Source organism: Cryptomeria japonica, chromosome 10 (assembly GCF_030272615.1).
Source record: "Cryptomeria japonica chromosome 10, Sugi_1.0, whole genome shotgun sequence".
Lineage (NCBI taxonomy): Eukaryota > Viridiplantae > Streptophyta > Pinopsida > Cupressales > Cupressaceae > Cryptomeria > Cryptomeria japonica.
In genome coordinates this window covers 554,604,490-554,612,094 of record NC_081414.1, presented here as the reverse complement: position 1 = coordinate 554,612,094, position 7,605 = coordinate 554,604,490, and positions in this window count along the sequence as shown.

The window sequence follows — 7,605 nt, the reverse complement described above, 5'->3', positions numbered from 1 at the left end:
ATTTAAAAATGTCCTGAAAAAATCTTCCAAAAACATTTAAAAACGTCCTGAAAAAATCAAAAAAAAAAAATCATATAATGTCCTGAAAAAACTCCCTAAAAAAAAAATTGAAAAAAGTCCTGAAAACAGTATCTAAAAATTGAAAAAATGAAAATCCCTAAAAAACATAAAAAGTCCTGAAAAAATGAACACAAAAACATTTCAAAAACATTAAAATCCAAAAACAAGCATTTTGCAATAAAGGATCTCTCTTTGTGCATAGACAGGTCCCTGCGCATCCATCCAAGAACTCGCAATCCAACGCTGTGCTTTAACGAAATCATGCATTAATAGATGAACTTTTTACTCAAACCAAACATTCAAACTGATCCGAATTGTCATATCAATCAACCATCAAAATCATTCTTCCTTGGCACACTATCATGAGTCTTATACAGGGTGTGGTATACTCGAAACCAGACTGTGTCCTATCTTAGATGGGGTACCGCATTCCCTGAAACCAGACAGCATGATCGTCCTATCCGCACTTTCAACTTTTGACAACGAAGATCAAGATGTTTGTTTTATTTGGTGGAATTTGTGCATCTTATCTTTTTACTGATTTATCTTTGGCCTTGATCATGTTCCTATGTTGCTCAATGATGTCACTGAGTGATTTAGAGTGACCGGGATGGATCATGGTCCTTTTCTTTTTTATTGTGATTGTTGTTTGTCTGTGATGTGTCTGTCTTTTGCAAAAAGGGTTGCATTTCAGCTCTGGCCTTCAATGCCATGATGCTACGCATCCATTTTGCTATATCAAAATAAAGGTTCTCACCTACAAAGTGCATTACTGAAAGCAAGTTTTCTTCATCTTTTACTGTCTTCTGTCTCATTTTCTTCTTACTAACATTTCTTCCATCAGTTCGGATAGTCAGTTTGATTTAGTGCTCTGATTTCCCCGCACACATATGATGCATCCTGCATCCATTCGGTTAGTACATTTGCATTACATTCGCATCATATCAAGCATCTTATCCATTTCATATTATAAATGCATCAAAAACGCATAAGCAAAAAAATATATACATCCATACATATTCCACAAAGGTACATAAACAGTGCATAAGCCATCCATACAGGGAAAATCACATAAGTCATTTGCATCTCATCATATCGATGCATATCATATCATATGTCACAATAATATCGGAGTATAAAATCAGACTGTCTGTCCTAAGTATGGCCCGCAGGCTGACTACAAAATGTCAAAATACATAATTTCCACTGTCTGTCTAAGGAGCACGTGCCTCTATCACTGGGTGCTCCCTCTGTCCTCCTCATCGTTGCAAAGTCTTGCAGATGATGTCCCTCCTAGTCCTAGCTGTGGTGGTCTCATAGGTCCACTCACCCCCATGATGCTCAATGACCTCTGAGAGTGTGCCCTACTCTCTGTCCTTGATCGTGCTCGATATGAAGGTGCTCTCTGCTCTAGTGGAACTCCACTCTCATATAGTGTCCTCCAATGGCGTATCTCCTCTCCGGTCTCTACCAACATTTGTCCTAGCTCCCGTACACTGGCATCCCGAATTGACCCAATATACTCCGTGACTCTCTATTCCTCTCGTTGTGCCTGAGCCATCGCTGCATCTCGAGCCGCTGTGAGTCTAGCTATCTCTGCTCTAAACTGATCATTCTCTCTCTCTAAAGTCTCAATGTGATCCTACTGACTCGCTATGGTAGCCCTGAATATCTCCATCTCCTCTGTCCTAGCTATCTCTGGCTCTATGGGTATGTCCTGTAATGCCTCCTGCTCCCCATCCTCATCTCTGTCCTCATCATCCCCGCCATCCTCATCTCTGTCCTCATCCCCTCCATCATCCTCATCCCCATCCTCATCCTCCTCATCCTCATCATCTCCCTCCTCCTCTCCTATGAGTGGGAAGTCCTCCTGTCACCTCGGTACTGGAATGTCCGGATCTGTCAATGGCACTGGCCGTCGTCGTGTAAACCATCTCTCATACTCATCTGTCATCCTGGCGTCTACCACATCTGATCTCCAATCCCACTGTCTCTGTTGCAGCTGTGAGAAATCCACATATGCTGTGTGTGGCTGAATCATACTCCCCCACTGACTCGTCTCTCTATGAGATCGGGCAAAGTGTACAATCCTCCTGGGTACATCCTGCCTCTCTCCAAACTATCGTCTGACTCTCTCTGGCAGGTACAACTCAATCACTCTCTGGTGATTCACTGGTCACCCAATCAGGTACCTCTCCTGTCTACAATATGGTAACTCCTCACTGTCATCTGACCATCCCGAGCAATCACGATATGGCCTCCATATGAACTCTCTCAATCTGTCTAGCTTATGTCGCCAATATAGTATGTATCCAAAAGGACCCTGTCTCAATGCTCCCCCATAGCAATACACATATGGTCGGTGTGGTACTACCTGTCTATCTGTAATCGGTCGACATATGGCTATGTGCTCAAATGCCCATACCTGTAGCAATGTGACTCCACAGCTCAAAGTCTGAACTCCCTGATATGCTATCTGATGCAACTGAAAATACAGCATAGCCAGTACACATGGTCCCCATGCATACATTGTCCCCTCTGTCGCCATCAGCTCTAGCACTCTTCCCCATCCAATAGGGAATCCATGTCCTCGTTTGTCTCCTGCTAGTAGACATGCTATCACCACGTATCGTTGATCATACTCAGATGCCATAGTCTCCCAGCCAATCTCCCTCTCGACGATATCCAACTCATCTGCATCACACTCAAACAATCTACACAGTGCGTCTCTCCCTGTCACTAGGTCATACTCTATCATCTCTCCATGAATCGAAATGCGGAGGATACGCCATACATCACCCAGTGTCACCGTCGCCTCTCTAGTCGCCAGATGGAAGGAGAAAGTCTCTGAATGCCATCGCTCTGCCAATGCGGTAAGCAGTCCTGTGTTTGCCCTAATCTCGGGCATGAATGTGACATAGTATATCCCAAGTCCTGCTAAGGTATCTCTCTCTGTGCTCCTGAGTCTATGTCGTAGCATAAAGCAATCTGGTCGGTTTTCCCGTGTGATCAACGGATACTGTCGACTCTGCATCACAATTGGGGCAAATTTTGTTAGTATTAGGGTTTTCTCCTACGGGTTGCATTTCCTCATTTTCATGTCTAATCAGGGTGTTTTTCATCTAATTTGACCTATCCTACCCTTGTCCCCTTTTTCTGGATCATTGGCATATCATTTTGACCAAAATTAGGGTTTGCATTGCACAATTGCGCCTGTGTAAGGTAACCTGCGCCTGTGTCAGGTAACCTACGCTTGTGTCTCCCTACACAAGTGCAAAAGACCCTACACAAGCGTAGGATTCGCCCTACACAAGCGCAGGAGTCCTTTTTTGCATCCCCTGTGGGCCCCGCAATGTCCCGCAAGCACTCAAAATTCATGAAATTGAAAACATGGGTATTTGCGATCCATACCACTGCTCCTGCGTCATCCGGTTGTCTGAATGTGTGTACATGTTCCCCGAGGTGATCCGCCATTGGAATGTTCGCCATCTCTCTGCAAGTGTTCTTGTCCAGAGCAACAAATTCTCCTCCTTGGCTAGTGCAAATGAGCACTTTTTCACTCTCTTGGCCTCATTTATAGATCTTTGTCAGTGCATAGATGGACGTGCACTCTCTTCATCTTATGTTGGTCGTGGTATTTTGCATCTTCAATTGTTTGTCCTTCATGCATCCGGTATCCGATTGTCAGTCCATTCGATCCTATCCTTTTTATCGATCAATTGGCCTATTTTCTGCATGTTTCTGGCCAATTCCTCGAGGGGGCATGCATATGTCATTATTATTGTCTGGGTCATTTTCATTATTGTTCTTTGAAACAACGCTTAAAATCGCATTGTCTCAAAGAGGGGCAAAATGTAGACACCTAAAAATGGTCAACGCTTGCGGAGTCATACTTTAACATTTGCGCATTGCCTCATTTTAGGTTTTTGCGTCGCATTAACATTTCTCCTATGATTCGTACTTGGTTTTTATCATTTCTGAACATCGATTCATTCTTCTACATTCTTCATTTATCTCGCTCTCAAATTTGGTCTTGTCGACAACACTATCCAGTCATGATTTTAATCGATCTTATCCTATTGCATCAATGTGCGTGCTTATTTGTCATCATTTTGGACATCGTCACTCCTAATTAGGGTTTTGTCCTCCTGTCAATCTTGCAATCGATTTGTCATCGATCATTGTCCTCTTATCAATCTTGTCGTTTAACGATCGATTTGTCATTGGTCGTTGTCATGTTCGATCTTGTCATTTTGTGATCGATTCGTCAATGATCGTGTTCATTTTCAATCCTGTCATTTTGCAATCTATTTATCATCAACTCTTGTCATCTTGTTCGATCTTGTCATTTTGCGATCGATTTGTCATCGATCGTTGTCTGTCTCAAATATGTCAATTTGGATCAATTTGTCATTGTTCCTCATCAATTGGCACATTTTCTTAATCAAATCATTTATCACATTGGTCATTTATCGATCCAAAATCAAATCATGATCGAGTCAATTATCTTTCATCAAGACCTAATTTGTCTTCTAGGGTTTCGTGATTTAATCATTTAACCTAGTTTGTCATTTCTTCCTTTAGGATTAATAAATTATTTATTTGTCCTAAGTCTTCTCATTGCAATTAAATGTTCATTTAATTGGCTAATTATTCCTCTTTGTGAATTAATTAATAAATGATAAATTATTAATTAATTTACCTAATTTCTAATTTTCTATCAATTTCTTAATTCCTAAATTCTTAATTCTCTAATTTTTCTATTTTCTAATTCCTAATTTCAATTTCCTCCTATTTCTCTCCTAAATTCATGGAAATGACATGTCAATTTGTCATAAATTTGTCATAACTGACAATCAATCAATTTTGACATAGAAGTTGTCATAATTTGTCATAAATTATCAATCAACAAATTTTGCATAGAAAGTGCATAATTTGTCATAATTTGTCATAATTGACATAATTGATTTGCAATTTCCATTTGAATTGAATCATGCTAATCTTGTCATCTCTCCAATTCTTTTATAAATTGGATGATCTTCATCAATCAAGGCTAATAATTGGTAATCAGACTATCGAATTTACACTTCTAGTACTCTTGATCAAAAATCTTGTCTACTTGCTTTCAATTGTGTGTGTGCACTTGTAGATGAGATCCACAACCAAACCATTTGAAGAGGAAAGAAGAACAATGGAGCTGCATGAAGGAGCATTCAAATCACATCTTTGGTTTGCATAATCTTTGCTTTTGAATGTTTTTATTTCATGTCTCTATTGAGTGTTGTTTAGGATAGATCATTGCAAAGAATGCATTTGTGATTGAGCTATTATTCATATTACTTGTTTGTGATGATTTCCTATTTCCTAACGTACAATAACTATCTTGGATGCTGCTAGAACAATGATGATGGAAGCTAGTCTACCTCATATCTACTGGAGAGAAGCAGTGAGCACAACGATTTATACATTCAATGGAGTACATATCAAAGGAGAAACTGGTAAGCCACCTTTTGAATTATGGTTTGGCAATACACCTACAATTAAGTATTTTAGAATCTTTGGTAGTAAATGTTATATCAAGAGAGATAAAATCATTGGCAAATTTGATCCTAGATGTGATGAAGGAATTTTTCTTGGTTATTCTAATGAAAGCAAGGCATATAGATGTTATAAAAAGAGATTTAAGCTAATTGTGGAGAGTGCTAATGTCAAGGTGGATGAGCTGAATAAAAGTCAAATCAGATTTTATGAGCAAGAACCGACAATGGAAATGATTATATCTAAACTGGTAGCACCTTTACCGAAACAAAATGTTGAACTAGTTACTCAAGCAGTATCTGAAAATTCAATAGTAACTGAAGAACTGGGAAGAGGGACAGAGAGTCAGAAGACTCATAGGTATGTCAGATTGAATCATTCAAAAGATCAAATCACTAGGGCTAAGAACAATGGAGTGATGACAAGAAGAAGATTGGCAACTAACAAGGTATGTTTAATTTCTCAAGTTGAATCGGTATCAGTAATTGAAGCATGTAAAGATGAATGTTGGTTGAAAGCTATGGAAGAAGAATTAGATCATATTGAGAAGAATAATACGTGGACTTTCGTTCCCCGACCTAAAAATAAGAATGTTATTGGAACTTAATGGGTTTTTAGGAATAAATTGAATGAAGATATTCAAGTTTTAAGGAACAAGGCTAGATTGGTTGTAAAGGATATTCTTAGAAGGAAAAAATTGATTATGGAGAAACTTTTGCACCTGTAGCTAGGATTTAAGTTGTAAGATTATTTCTTACCTATGTTGCCCCATAAAAACTACAAGGTTTATCAAATGCATGTTAAGTGTGCATTTTTGAATGGGGATCTTGATGAGGAAGTTTATATTGAGCAACCTGATGGTTTTTCACTATCATGTGATAAAAATATGGTTTGCAGGTTAAGAAAAGCTTTATATGGATTGAAACAGGTACCTAGAGCCTAGTATGCAAGGTTGGATAAATATCTTTTGAAACTTGGTTTTACTAAGGGTAAAGTTGATAGTAATTTATATTATAAGGTCATTGATGATGATATATTGATTTTTGAAGTATTTGTTGATGACATTATTTTTGAAGGTGAAGATAAGTTGTGCATGGAATTTTCTAAGAATATAGAGATAAAGATGAATATTGGTTGAAAGCTATGGAAGAAGAATTAGATCATATTGAGAAAAATAACACATGAACTTTAGTTCCCTGACCTAAAAATAAGAATGTTATTGGAAATAAATGGGTTTTTAGGAATAAATTAAATGAGGATGGTTAAGTTGTAAGGAATAAGGCTAGATTGGTTTGTAAAGGATATTCTCAGAAGGAAGGAATTGATTATGGAGAGACTTTTGCACTTCTAGCTAAGATAGAAGTTGTAAGATTATTTCTTGCCTATGCTGCCCACAAAAACTACAACGTTTATCAGATGGTTGTTAAGTGTGCATTTTTGAATAGGGATCTTGATGAGGAAGTTTATATTGAGCAACCTAATGGTTTTTCACTATCAAGTGATATAAACATGGTTTGCGGGTTAAGAAAAGCTTTATATGGATTGAAAAAAAACACCTAGAGCTTGGTATGAAAGCTTGGATAAATTTTTTTTGAAGCTTGCTGACAATAATTTATATCATAAGATCACTGATGATGATATACCGATTATTGAAGTATTTGTTGATGACATCATTTTTTGAGGTGAAGATAAGTTGTGTAAGGAATTTGCTAACAATATGGAGAAAGAATTTGAAATGTCTATGATTGGGGAAATAAAAAATTTCTTAGGTTTGCAAATTACTCAAACTGATAAAGGTATTTTCATCTATCAAACTAAGTATGCTAGGGAATTGTTGAAGAAATTTGGTATGGGAGATTCTAAACTAGTAAGTAATCCTATGGTTACATGTCAGAAATTGACAAGAAAACATGTTTTTGCACAGGTAAATCCTACAAGATACAAATCTATGATTGGAGGTCTGCTTTATTTGACTCAGACTATGCTTGACATAATGAATGTTGTTTG